Here is a 15,523-nt window from a genome sequence, read left to right on the forward strand (position 1 = left end):
CCTCAAGTCTGTAGGGAGATTCAAATTCTCCCCAGTCCTATATAGACATTTTTTACACCATCCAATTTCAGCTTGTTATATTGAGGTGTAATCTACACTGGGTCTGAGATAATAGTTCAGTGTCCTCAAGTCTGTAGGGAGATTCAATTTCTCCCCAGTCCTATGTAGACATTTTATACACCATCTAATTTCAGCCTGTTATATTGAGATGTAATCTACACTGGGCCTGAGATAATAGTTAGTGTCCTCAAGTCTGTAGGGAGATTCAAATTCTCCCCAGTCCTATATAGACATTTTATACACCATGCAATTTCAGCCTGTTATATTGAGATGCAATCTACACTGGGCCTGAGATATTAGTTCAGTGTCCTCAAGACTGTAGGGAGATTCAAATTCTCCCCAGTCCTATATAGACATTTTATACACCATCCAATTTCAGCCTGCTATATTGAGGTGTAATCTACACTGGGCCTGAGATATTAGTTGTGTCCTCAAGTCTGTAGGGAGATTCAAATTCTCCCAAGTCCTACATAGACATTTTATACACCATCCAATTTCAGCCTTTTATATTGAGGTGTAATCTACACTGGGCCTGAGATAATTGTTCAGTGTCCTCAAGTCTGTAGGGAGATTCAAATTCTCCCCAGTCCTATATAGACATTTTTTACACCATCCAATTTCAGCTTGTTATATTGAGGTGTAATCTACACTGGGTCTGAGATAATAGTTCAGTGTCCTCAAGTCTGTAGGGAGATTCAAATTCTCCCAAGTCCTATATAGACATTTTATACACCATCCAATTTCAGCCTGTTATATTGAGATGCAATCTACACTGGACCTGAGATAATAGTTCAGTGTCCTCAAGTCTGTAGGGAGATTCAAATTCTTCCCAGTCCTATATAGACATTTTATACACGATCCAATTTCAGCCTGTTATATTGAGGTGTAATCTAATCTACACTGGGCCTGAGATAATAGTTCAGTGTCCTCAAGTCTGTAGGGAGATTCAAATTATCCCCAGTCCTATATAGACATTTTATACACCACCCAATTTCAGCCTGTTATATTGAGGTGTAATCTACACTGGGCCTGAGATAATAGTTCTGTGTCCTCAAGTCTGTAGGGAGATTCAATTCTCCCCAGTCCTATAAAGATATTTTATACACCATCCAATTTCAACGTGTTATATTGAGGTGTAATCTACACTGGGCCTGAGATATTAGTTGTGTCCTCAAGTCTGTAGGGAGATTCAAATTCTCCCAAGTCCTACATAGACATTTTATACACCATCCAATTTCAGCCTTTTATATTGAGGTGTAATCTACACTGGGCCTGAGATAATAGTTCAGTGTCCTCAAGTCTGTAGGGAGATTCAAATTCTCCCCAGTCCTATATAGACATTTTTTACACCATCCAATTTCAGCTTGTTATATTGAGGTGTAATCTACACTGGGTCTGAGATAATAGTTCAGTGTCCTCAAGTCTGTAGGGAGATTCAAATTCTCCCCAGTCCTATATAGACATTTTATACACCATCCAATTTCAGCCTGTTATATTGAGTTGTAATCTACATTGGGCCTGAGATATTAGTTCAGTGTCCTCAAGTCTGCAGGGAGATTCAAATTCTCCCCAATCCTATATAGACATTTTATACACCATCCAATTTCAGCCTGTTATATTGAGATGCAATCTACACTGGACGTGAGATAATAGTTCAGTGTCCTCAAGTCTGTAGGGAGATTCAAATTCTTCCCAGTCCTATATAGACATTTTATACACGATCCAATTTCAGCCTGTTATATTGAGGTGTAATCTAATCTACACTGGGCCTGAGATAATAGTTCAGTGTCCTCAAGTCTGTAGGGAGATTCAAATTATCCCCAGTCCTATATAGACATTTTATACACCACCCAATTTCAGCCTTGTTATATTGAGGTGTAATCTACACTGGGCCTGAGATAATAGTTCTGTGTCCTCAAGTCTGTAGAGAGATTCAATTCTCCCCAGTCCTATAAAGATATTTTATACACCATCCAATTTAAACCTGTTATATTGAGATGCAATCTACACTGGGCCTGAGATATTAGTTCAGTGTCCTCAAGTCTGTAGGGAGATTCAAATTCTCCTCAGTCCTATATAGACATTTTTTACACCATCCGAACTCAGTCTGTTATATTGAGGTGTAATCTACACTTGGCCTGAGATAATAGTTCAGTGTCCTCAAGTCTGTAGGGAGATTCAAATTCTCCCCAGTCCTATATAGACATTTTATGCACCATCCAATTTCAGCCTGCTATATTGAGGTGTAATCTACACTGTGAATGAAATAATAGTTCAGTGTCCTCAAGTCTGTAGGGAGATTCAACTTATCCCCAGTCCTATATAGACATTTTTTACGCCATCCAATTTCAGCCTGTTATATTGACGTGTAATCTACACTGGGCCTGAGATAATAGTTCTGTGTCCTCAAGTCTGTAGGGAGATTCAATTCTCCCCAGTCCTATAAAGATATTTTATACACCATCCAATTTCAGCCTGTTATATTGAGATGCAATCTACACTGGGCCTGAGATAATATTTCAGTGTCCTCAAGTCTGTAGGGAGATTCAAATTCTCCTCAGTCCTATATAGACATTTTTTACACCATCCAATCTCAGCCTGTTATATTGAGCTGTAATCTACACTGTGCCTGAGATAATAGTTCAGTGTCCTCAAGTCTGTAGGGAGATTCAAATTCTCCCCAGTCCTATATAGACCTTTTATACACCATCCAATTTCAGCCTGTTATATTGAGTTGTAATCTACATTGGGCCTGAGATAATAGTTCAGTGTCCTCAAGTCTGTAGGGAGATTCAAATTCTCACCAGTCCTATATAGACATTTTATACACCATCCAATTTCAGCCTGTTATATTGAGGTGTAATCTACACTGTGCCTGAGATAATAGTTCAGTGTCCTCAAGTCTGTAGGGAGAATCAAATTATCCCCAGTCCTATATAGACATTTTATACGCCATCCAATTTCAGCCTGTTATATTGAGGTGTAATCTACAATGGGCCAGAGATATTAGTTCAGTGTCCTCAAGTCTGCAGGGAGATTCAAATTCTCCCCAGTCCTATATAGACATTTTATACACCATCCAATTTCAGCCTGTTATATTGAGATGCAATCTACACTGGACCTGAGATAATAGTTCAGTGTCCTCAAGTCTGTAGGGAGATTCAAAATCTTCCCAGTCCTATATAGACATTTTATACACAATCCAATTTCAGCCTGTTATATTGAGGTGTAATCTAATCTACACTGGGCCTGAGATAATAGTTCAGTGTCCTCAAGTCTGTAGGGAGATTCAAATTATCCCCAGTCCTATATAGACATTTTATACACCACCCAATTTCAGCCTGTTATATTGAGGTGTAATCTACACTGGGCCTGAGATAATAGTTCTGTGTCCTCAAGTCTGTAGGGAGATTCAATTCTCCCCAGTCCTATAAAGATATTTTATACACCATCCAATTTCAACCTGTTATATTGAGATGCAATCTACACTGGGCCTGAGATATTAGTTCAGTGTCCTCAAGTCTGTAGGGAGATTCAAATTCTCCTCAGTCCTATATAGACATTTTTTACACCATCCAATCTCAGTCTGTTATATTGAGGTGTAATCTACACTTGGCCTGAGATAATAGTTCAGTGTCCTCAAGTCTGTAGGGAGATTCAAATTCTCCCCAGTCCTATATAGACATTTTATGCACCATCCAATTTCAGCCTGCTATATTGAGGTGTAATCTACACTGTGCCTGAAATAATAGTTCAGTGTCCTCAAGTCTGTAGGGAGATTCAACTTATCCCCAGTCCTATATAGACATTTTTTACGCCATCCAATTTCAGCCTGTTATATTGAGGTGTAATCTACACTGGGCCTGAGATAATAGTTCTGTGTCCTCAAGTCTGTAGGGAGATTCAATTCTCCCCAGTCCTATAAAGATATTTTATACACCATCCAATTTCAGCCTGTTATATTGAGATGCAATCTACACTGGGCCTGAGATAATATTTCAGTGTCCTCAAGTCTGTAGGGAGATTCAAATTCTCCTCAGTCCTATATAGACATTTTTTACACCATCCAATCTCAGCCTGTTATATTGAGGTGTAATCTACACTGGGCCTGAGATAATAGTTCAGTGTCCTCAAGTCTGTAAGGAGATTCAAATTCTCCCCAGTCCTATATAGACATTTTTTTACACCATCCAATTTCAGTCTGCTATATTGAGGTGTAATCTACACTGTGCCTGAGATAATAGTTCAGTGTCCTCAAGTCTGTAGGGAGATTCAACTTATCCCCAGTCCAATATAGACATTTTATACGCCATCCAATTTCAGCTTGTTATATTGAGGTGTAATCTACACTGGGCCTGAGATATTAGTTCAGTGTCCTCAAGTCTGTAGGGAGATTCAAACTCCCCTGTCCTATATAGACATTTTATACACCTTACAATTTCAGCCTGTTATATTGAGATGCAATCTACACTGGACCTGAGATATTAGTTCAGTGTCCTCAAGTCTGTAGGGAGATTCAAATTCTCCCCAGTCCTATATAGACATTTTATACACCATCCAATTTCAGCCTGTTATATTGAGGTGTAATCTAATCTACACTGGTCCTGAGATAATAGTTCAGTGTCCTCAAGTCTGTAGGGAGATTCAAATTATCCCCAGTCCTATATAGACATTTTATACACCACCCAATTTCAGCCTGTTATATTGAGGTGTAATCTACACTGGGCCTGAGATATTAGTTCTGTGTCCTCAAGTCTGTAGGGAGATTCAAATTCTCCCCAGTCCTATATAGACATTTTATACACCATCCAATTTCTGCCTTTTATATTGAGGTGTAATCTACACTGGGCCTGAGATAATAGTTCAGTGTCCTCCAGTCTCTAGGGAGATTCAAATTCTCCCCAGTCCTATATAGACATTTTATACACTGTTATGAATGAGTCACCGGAGGAGGAAAAAACAAAAATGCAAGCTAAGTTCCGAAAACCGGAGAGGTTGGTAGCTAGCGGATTGCAGACCCCTGATCCTATTCACAACAACTAACAGTAGCCGTGGAGCGTTCCTACGGTGGTCCTAGACGCCTCTTCACAGCCGTAGAACCAGACAAGCCTAAAGAAAGAAAGGGGAAATCTAAACTGCCCTAGAGCAGACCCCAAAGCAATGGACAGCCCCCAACATGTATTGTCGGTGAAAACAGATGAAAACACAAACACAGACAGAGAGACAGGCAGAGCAAACGATGGGGCCCAACTAACTACATAGGAAGGGACAGAAAAGATGCTGGCTGCAATCCGCAAAAACCCTACCAAAAATGTCCCAACACGTCTGATAGGAAAAACGGCCCTGAAGAATTCCAATTCTCCCCAATACTATATACACCTTGTACCTTGTTTTACAGTACCATATTGCTGGTGGTATTTTGGGTACATTTTCCCAAAAATGAGGAAGTGTGTTGGAAGAGGCCGTGGAAGTTGGCGGAGGTTGCCAGCTGGTAATGATGTTGTTGGTGGTGGTGGTGGATCTGCTGGTAGTGGCAAAAGCACAATAGCACCTAATGGAGGAGGTGTTGAGCCTACGTCATTGTCTGGCTCCACAAGGCCTCCTAGGCTCCCTTTTCTGGGAGTAGGTAAACGGCTTTTAAAGCCGGCATTTCAGGAACAATTTTTGGCTTACTTTGCTGACATAGCCTCCAGCTCTATCGCCTCCTCTTCTGAACTTTCAAAAAATAAAAGTAGGGAATTTTTATGGAATAAACGTGCGCTACCAGACCATCACTCCTCACAAGTTGTGTGGTTAATTTTAGGGAAATAAATGTATTAACCACACAACTTGTGAGGAGTGATGGTCTGGTAGCGCACATTTATTCCATAAAAATTCCCTGCTTGAATCTGAAGATTTATGGCCACGGCGTGGTCATTTGGATGTGCAGCAAGCTGACCTTTGTTCCTTTATGCCTGATACTCTCCTGCAGAGGGTGAGTATAAATCATTGTCTTATATCTTTGTTTTCTCGGGTAAGACCCTATTGTGCTCTTTTTCTTTCAGTTTCTACTAAAAAATAAAAGTACTGAGTCATCATTGGAGGCTCATGGTCAGGAACCACACCTTTCCTTGTGTCCTTCATCCCTACCAAAAGTAAAGGATGCGGCAGGCCACACTACAGATTACTCCATGGAGCCCTTTTCACATACCATGCCTGGGTTATCACATCAAATCGTGAATTACCCAGTCCAAGAAGAATCTGACATGGAGTGCACTGATGCACAGCCACTGCTAGATTTATCTGCTGGTACATTCACTGAGAGCACTACATTGTCCTCGCAGTGTACTGAGCCAGAATCTGACCCTGATGAAACTCAGGTGCGCCTTCCCGCATACTATACCACCTTACACGGTGACACAGAGGAAGGTGCACATGACATTGAAGAGGAGGTGATGGATGACCCAGTTGTTGACCCAGATTGGCATCCATTGGAGGAAGAGGGTGCCGCTGCCAATATCTCAGAAGAGGAGGAGGCGCATCCGCAGCAGGCATCAACATCGCAACAGCTGTTATCTGGCAGGCCCGGAGCGGTCCAAAAACGGGTTACAAAAACCAAAAGAGTTGCAGGACAGCTAGGCCAAACGGTCAAAGTAGCACAGTGTGCAAGTCCTCAAAATGTCTTCCATAGTAGGAAGAGTGCAGTGTGGCACTTTTTTGAACAAAATCCTAATGATCAGGCAAAGGTTATCAGTAAGAAGTGCGCAAAGACCTTTAGCCAAGGGAAAAATCTGAGAAATTTGAATACCAGTTGCATGCTTAGACATTTAACCACCATGCACTTGCAAGCATGGACGGACTACCAAACCTCACGTACCACATGTGCAACTGCTCCCAATGAAGGTAGTCAGCAACGCTACATCGTTTCCCCCACTGTAAGCTCACCTTTAGCACACCACCAGCAGCAAATGTTGAGGTGTCGTCGCAAGGCCAAAGCAGTCAGGGAATCACAATGTTATTGCTACGAAAGACTGAATCTAGGCCATCAGAAAGAACACCAACTCCATCACCATCATCAATCCTCTCTCAGGCCGCCATGTCCACCGTTAGTTCCACCATATGCAGCTCTCAAGTCCAGCTCACCCTACCAGAGACTATGAGTAGGACAAGAAAGTACTTATCCTCTCACTGGGTTTGAACGCCCACATTGCCAAACTAATCTCTTTAGAGATGATGCCCTACCGGTTAGTTGAAAGCGAAGCGTTCCGCGAACTCATGGCCTACGCAGTACCACACTATGACCTACCCAGTCGGCACTTCTTTTCTCGCAAAGCCATCCCAGCCCTCCACCTTCATGTGAAAGACCGCATAGTCCATGCACTCAAGCAATCGGTGAGTGGAAAGGTGCACCTCACAACAGATGCATGGTCCAGTGGGCATGGCCAGGGCCGTTACATGTCCATCACTGCGCACTGGGTTAATGTGGTGGATGCAGGGCCTACAGGGGACAGCGGCGGTGGGATAGTGCTGCCTAGCCCACGGTATAGGAAACAGTTGGGTGTAGGCTTTCGACCCTCCTCCTCCAGAAGCGAAAGCTCGTCGACAGAGCGCAGTCGCACGACCACTGCATCCGCAGCTGCCAGTGTTGCACACTCAGTGTCCCACTATCGAACAGATAGTGGTAAGCGTCAGCAGGCTGTGTTGAAGATGATGTGTTTGGGCGACAACAGACACACCGTGGAGGTACTGGCCGACTACTTGCAGCGACAAACTGAGTCTTGGCTGGGCAGTCTACATCTTGAGGCAGGCAAGGTAGTTAATGATAACGGCCGGAATTTTGTGGCAGCCATAGCCCTTTCAAAACTCCGACACATACCTTGCCTGGCTCACACCTTGAACCTGGTGGTGCAGTGCTTCCTCAATAATTATCCAGAGTTAAAAGGCCTGCTCCAGAAGGTCCAAAGACTGTGCTCGCACATCCGCCGGTCACCCGTTCACTCCAGTCGTATGCAGAAGCTGCAACGATTGCTCCAACTTCCCAAGCACCGCCTAATTATCGACGTTGCAAGAAGGTGGAACTCCACCCTGCACATGGTTGAGAGGCTGTGCGAACAGAGGCAGGCTGTAATGGATTTGTGGGATGATACATGGCCAGGCACTTTGAGGGCAGACATGGAGTTGTCGGTTGTGCAGTGGTCGAAGCCGAAAGACCTCTGTAAAGTCCTTCAGTGTTTTGAGGAATGCACACGACTGGTAAGCACAGACAATGCCATAATAACATGAGCATCCCACTTATGCGTCTGCTCATGCAAACTTTGACGCACATTAAGGAGCAGGCGTCTGCAGCCGAGGAGGATGAGGAAGAGGAGGAGGGAAGCCTTGATGACAGTCAGCCATTGTCTGCTCAGGGACCTCTCCTGGACGAGGTGGAGGAAGAAGAGGAAGAGGAGGAGGAGGATGATGATGGGGATGATTATTTAGGGGAGGAGGATGCTTCTCATGGGGCAAGAGAAAATATTGGCGTGGCAAGGTCTGGTACAGGGTTTGTGCGTGACTGGAGGGATGTGGATTTGCCAGAAAGTGCTCCTCCACCCAGCACTCGCAGTGCATCATTGACACCTGGAACATTGGCCCACATGTCAGATTATGCCTTGCAGATCCTAAAAAGGGACCCCCACATTGCCAAAATGATGAACGATGATGACTACTGGTTGGCCAGCATCCTGGATCCACGCTATAAAGCCAAATTCCAAAACATCATGCCACAGGAGAACCTAGAGATAATATTGGCTAACAAACAAGCAACTCTGGTAAACCGTTTGTTTGAGGCATTCCCAGCACACAGCAGCGGTGATGGTTCTCCAACGAGCCGTAGGGGGCAACATGGAAGAGGTGTTCGTGGTGCACACATCAGAAGTGGCGATGGAGACAGGGGTTTCATGACCATGTTGTGGACTGATTTTTCAAGTCCCGCTCACACGACTGGTAATACTGCATCGATTGAAAGTGACAGGAGACAGCAGTTGTCAACTATGGTTACAAACTACTCCTCCCATATCGATGTTCTCCCTCACAGGTCATTCCCCTTTGACTATTGGGCCTCTAAACTGGACGCCTGACCTGAATTGGCACAATATGCCTTACAGGAGCTCGCTTGCCCTGCTGCTAGTGTGCTATCGGAAAGAGTCTTCAGTGCTGCTGGCTCAATCCTGACAGAAAAAAGGACCCGTCTGGCCACCCAAAATGTTGATGATCTAACCTTCATTAAGATGAACCATGCATGGGTTTCAAAGGATTTTGTCCCACCTTCCCCTGATGACACATAGGTTGCCAGAAAAATGGCTCGCTTTTGTCCTCCTCTTCCTTGGACTTCTCCAATTCCTCCATTTGCAGCTGCTGAATGTCCAACATCAACATATGCCATTTTTTAAACCTCCCTAACTGGGCTGCCTCCCCCCCCATGGCCGGGGTCACCACCTAGCGCACATAACCGTGCGAGTGCCATTGCCCTGGACAGGTGGGTGGGCCGACTCTTGGGTGCCGGCACTGGCACAGGGTCCCTCATAGTGCAATCAAGTGTCTCTGACGGTGGGTGTGCACACCCGCCGTCAGACACACCGGCATACTATGAGGGGCCTAGTGCCAGTACCGACGCCCACGAGTGGGCCACCCTTGCTTGGGCAGGGCCCCAGCATTTGCAATGTTTTCCTCTCCCTGCTCCTCCGCTGTGTAGTCTGGGCTGTCAACTCCTTCCCTGGGATTGCCACTACAAATTTGGTGAACTGATAGATGATGGTTAAGACGTAGCTATGCCCTGTCCTGCTGGCCAGGCTCTAGCTTCAGATAATCAATGGCTTCCATTTCTTATGGACGTCGACTCACAATGAGATGCAGTCGTGGTTTATCATTAACTTTCACAGTTTTCCTACTCACAGACGTGTGACATTCCTGCCCACATTTTTAAATGTGCCCTCTCATGCCAATCCAATAGAATCACCTACAGCCTGTGGCTTCTGTCTTTTGCACTCCAAAGTTACCTGACTGATCATGATAGGCAGTGAGGACCATGTCTACATCTCTCCCTGTGATCAAAATTTGATGGAGATGAGTAATGGTGACGGCATCAACGGTACTGCGATACAGCAACCCTTTCTTCACAAAGAACTGTTTTCGCTGTCTCCACACACAAAGTAATTGAGGGTCAGCATCGCCTCTGAGAATTCTCCCGGGAGTTTTTCCCCTGATTAGTAATTCCTACATTTCTGCAATCACTCGACTTTATGTCTGTACTTTTATCCATCTCGTTTCTGGTTCACCCTCCCAGGGCTGTGGGGTACTCGGTACCGGGCCAGTCTCTCAGATGGGAATGTCACAGCAGCGGTGACCCGGTCCATGGCCCTGGGCGCCCATGTAAAAGGGATTGAGTTGGGAATAAAGTTTATAAATGAATGATTTGTGACGCCACCTGTGGTGTTTGGCAAGGGAGGTGTTAAGCCGACGCTGCATGCAGATCCTCTGGGACTGATGGTGTAGTGCAGCTATGATGTTGTAGCCCTCCACAGGCAGGGCTGTAGTCCCAGGGCAGTGTAGATAAAGGGTTAGGAAGAAGGTGCAGTGTTTGGCACAGAGATGTAGCAGTGCTGAGGATGTTGCAGGAAGGAGGCAAGGACACAACAGGGTGCAGTTTCTTTACCTTTACTTGGCAAACGCAGTCCAGGGTCCTGATTACAGATGGCACAGGAGCAGGCTAGCCTGGAAGCAACTCAGGGATCTCTCTATCAGGTGGATTGTGTAGTCTCCTTCCTAGCGCTGGCTTGAGGTACATCCAGTACTATGTTACACTGAAGTTCCTCCTTCTTATCTTCTCTTAGAACTACCTCGTATGGCAGACAGCTGTAGCCCTCTATCTCTCTTGGCTCACCAGTCGCTGTTGTGCCTCCGAGTCTTAGGTGGGAATAGAGCATTTACAGCTTCCTACTCCTCTGGTTTCTGTTGCAGGACCTTCAGTATCCATACAACCGTGGAGACCAGGCTCCAGAGCATGCGCTCTCACTGGGAGAGAGCTCTCTGTCCTCAGCTCAACCTCCAGCTTCTCTCCACATGTCTACACACGTTGCCCTCCTCACACTAACTATTTCTCCTCCTGGCCCTCAGAGCGTGCTCCTCCCCCAATCCTGGTTCAGAGCTCCCTCTGCTGGCCTGAAGTGGGAACTGTGTTGCATGACATGGTTAACTGCTAAAGAGACCCTTCCTTGCTTCCAAGCATGACATCACCCTCCCTGGAGGAAGGCAATGCCATTAAGGTGACCATACTCCTGGGGGCGCCACATTTCCTCTTGTGGAGAGTCTGGACTGTCTTACTGAGACAGAAATATATATGAAGATTTAAAAATACCCCAACAGTGTATACTGGTGCACGCTTCAAAAACATTTCCCTTTTTCTACTTTTTAGATTGTTGTCTAATCCATTCTGAGGCTGTGAGTGTCTTTGTTGGACTCCGGAAATAAACACGGAGATTTAAAATGTTTAAACTATGCTATATATACCGGTGATACTGTACCCTTTCTCAACTTTCTGCAATCTTGTCGAATCCATACTGTGCCTGAGACCATCTGAGTCTGCCTCCTGATTACAGATGAGTGGTGTTTGAGTGGAACTGTTTGCCAAGTTCAAATTCTAGCTGTTTTGGGCGGTGTTAGATCCGTTCGTTGAACTACAACACTTTGATTAAAATTCGGCTGTTCGAGATTCCGTACGAGAACGTTTCGTTAAACAAAAGCGTATCTTTTTTTTCACTTTAATAATGGTTTTCAATGATAATAGACAGTTTTAGGGCATATTAGTGGTGTCTGGTAGCCAGCGGTGTAGTACACCTGTGAAGGAGCTACACCGTGTGTGTTTCTAATAATTTTTTACCGCATATTGTCCTGAAAATCCTTTTGGGCCTAGTAACTGTGTCTGCTACTCAGCAGAGGAGCCCACCCGTGAACCGAGCTATGCTGCCTGTTTATGAAAGAACCAGTTTTTGACTGCATTTACACCACTTAATACTTTAGGCCTAGTAACTGTGCATGCTACTCAGCAGAGTTAGCCACCCATGGACCAAGCTATGCCACCTGTTTATGTAAGAACTGTGTGCCCTTCAGCAGAGGAGCCCAGCTGTTAAGCAAGCTACAGCACCTGTGGTTGGGACACTTAATTTTTTCACATTCTTTCTGGAATGCCGTTTAGGCCTAATTCCGGAATTATGGTTGACTTGCACTTACTGGGAAATGCTTGTTCGCGGGGAAGAATTGTAATCCCAGATCCCCATCACTAACGGGGTTCAGCGTGTTATCCGCACCTGTAAGCGATACACGCTGGTCCTTTCATTGTAGCACGCGTGCAGCCCTGGACATGAAAGGGCATGACAGACCTGTTATTGGCCAACTTCGCATGCCAGAGCCTCGCGTGTCCCTCTAGTAAGCTGGACCCGGACATGCGGGGGCATGCCTGAGTCTCGTTCCTTAACGGAATTAAGCTTGCAATCTGTGCAGCTTTTTTGTGGATGGCATGGTTGAGGTTGCCCGTGTTGAGTCCAATTAAGCTGCAGGCTCCACTCCTGGTGGTGCCTTTCTGGACATTCCTTTAAGGTTCAGCTTTGCAACCATACTGCCCCCGGAAACCAAACACTTTTCCTGACAGTGACATTCTGGTCAAAGAGCGCGATGACATCACGTCTGTATGCCCTCTGCCTAAACAGTCCAAGTGCAAAGAGATGGAAGATGGGGACGACGAGGAGTCCAGAGTACAGGGATTCCCTAGCGAGGAGACTTATTTAATTGTTTTAAAGGTTAGGAGCAATTTTTGGGGAGCACGATACTCTGGAGAATGATATCTGGGGCCCACCATACACTGGAGCATTCCAAAGGTGGACATCAGTCATTGGAGCAGCATTTACAGGGCCCATTAAACACTGGAGCATTAGAAATGGGGCCCATTATATATGGAGCATTATTTGGGTCCATAATACACTGGAGCTTCATCCATGGTGAACAACATATACTGTAGCATTATGTGGAGCTCATCATATACTGTATCGAACATTATATGGCACCAATGATTCTGTATGGAGAAATATATTGGCCTCATTACTCTGTATGGCGCACTATGCGATGGCCATAATACTGTATGGAGGAATATACTATCTGTTTTTGGAGCTATTGGAGAATTTAAAATGGATATCAGTCATGTGATGTAAGAATTGAAGTATTTTTCATTGTACTGTACTGCTATTTCTCTGCCGTATCAAAGGATCATGAATTGTGTCATGTGTTAAAGGAGCCCAGTGACACTGTTTGGCCCTGGGCCCATGAAATTCTGGAGCCAGCCCTACCCCCCCACAACTTTAGCCAAAGAACCCCCAGTTTTCAATGCCTAACTATAATTATACCGTAAATTAAGGTTGACAAGCTTAAGGACTAAGAATTGATGTTTTTGGCAATAAAATGGGCACTCTAGGTGTGTTTCCTGTCCTCCACTCACTGCCGACTTTTCTTCCCCATTGACTTATATTGGGTTTCGTGTTTCAGTCGGCCTTCGACTTTTCACGATAATAGGCCGATTTCGTTCGACCTGACTTTTGCGAAAGTCGGGTTTCGTTCGACCCGACACGACCGGAAAAAAAGGCAAAGTTGCTCATCTCTACTCCATATATAATGTGCCCCATTTAGAATAAACCCAGGCATGGTATGTGAAAAGAGCTCCATGGAGTAGTCTGAAGTGTGGGCTGCCGCATCCTTCACTTTTGGTGTGGTTGAAGGACCAAAGGAAAGGGGTTGCTCCTGACCAGAAGTCTGCACTGACGACTCAGTGCTTGCTTTTTTTGAAACTTCAGAAGAGGAGGCGATAGAGCTGGAGGCTGTTTCAGCAATGTAATGCAAAACCAGTTCCTGATGCTCCGGCTTTAAAAGCAGCTTACCTACTCCCAGAAAAGGGAGCCTTACAGGCCTTCCGGAGCCAGACCATGATGCAGGCTCAACACCTCCTGCCTTAGCTGCTATTGTGCTTTTGGCACCACCAGCAGATGCACCACCACCATCAGTGCCAGCTGGCGCCCCACGCACGCGTCCGTGGCCTCTTCCACCATACTTACTACTTTTTGGAAAAATGTACCCAAAAATACCAGCAGATATATGGTACTGTATCAGAAGCGTACAGCTCTATACAGTCTAGGGATAATTGTAAATCTCCGTATATATTTCATGAGTCATACGCAGACGCTCACAGGCTCAATATGGATTACGCAATAATATAAAAAGTTGAAAAAGGGTACAGTATCACCAGATACAAGGTATATATAGTATAGTTTAAGCATTCTGAATCTCCGTATATATTTCAGGAGGCAGACACAAACGCTCTCAGGCCCAGTATGGATTAGACAAGAATATAAAAAGCAGTAAATGGGTAATGTATCACAAGCTTACAGCTGTATACAGTGTTGGTGTAATCTTAAATCTCCAACTATATTTCTGGAGTAACAGACAGACGTTCACAGGCTCATTATGGATTACACCAGAATCAAAATAGCAAAAAAGGGTACTGTATCAGAAGCATAGAGCTGTATACAGTGTTGGGCAAATGTGAAATCTCTGTATATATTTCCGGAGTCACCCTCAGACGCTCACTCAGTCTGGATTTGACCATAATACAAAATGTTGAAAAAAAGGTACTGGATAACAAGATAGCAAGTATGTATATTAAAGCGTACAATTTAAATCTCCGTATAGATATTCCTGTAGTCACCCTCAGACGCTCACTCAGAATGGATTTGACCGTAATACTAAATGTCGAACAAAGGTACTGTATAACAAGATAGAAGCTGTACATAGTATAGGGTAAAATTTTTATCTCCGTATATATAGAAGGAGGAAACCACACACACTCACTCAGTATGGATTATACCATAATAAAAAATTTCGAACAAAGGTACTGTATCAGCAGATACCTGGTGTATCCAGTCTAGGGTGTTATGAATGGGTCACCGAGGAGGACAACAAATGACCAAGTCCCAGAAATCCAGAGAGGTTGGTAACTATGCAGATTGCAGATCCCTGATCCTATCCACACAACTAGCAGTAGCAATGGAGCGTTCCTACGATGACCTAGACGCCTCGTCACCGCCGGAGGACTACATAAGCCTAAAGCAAGAAAAGGGGAAAACTAACTGCCCAAGAGCAGACCCCAAAGGAATAGACAGCCCCCACATATGCATTGACGGTGAATCAAGATGAAAACACAAACAGAGGCAGGAAAATAGGCTGAGCAAATGATGGGGCCCAAACTAACTATAAAGGATAGGAAAGGAAAGACACTGTTTGCAATCTGCCAAAAACTCTACAAAAATAATGTCCAACACGTCTGATAACAAAATTAACCCTTAAGTCACTAGACTTCTCCCACTATATCAGCACTCTGAAATATTCTAAGACAGAGCAAAAAAGA

This window comes from Dendrobates tinctorius, unplaced genomic scaffold (assembly GCF_039654945.1).
Source record: "Dendrobates tinctorius isolate UK_male_01 unplaced genomic scaffold, ASM3965494v1 ptg000177l, whole genome shotgun sequence".
Taxonomy (NCBI): domain Eukaryota; kingdom Metazoa; phylum Chordata; class Amphibia; order Anura; family Dendrobatidae; genus Dendrobates; species Dendrobates tinctorius.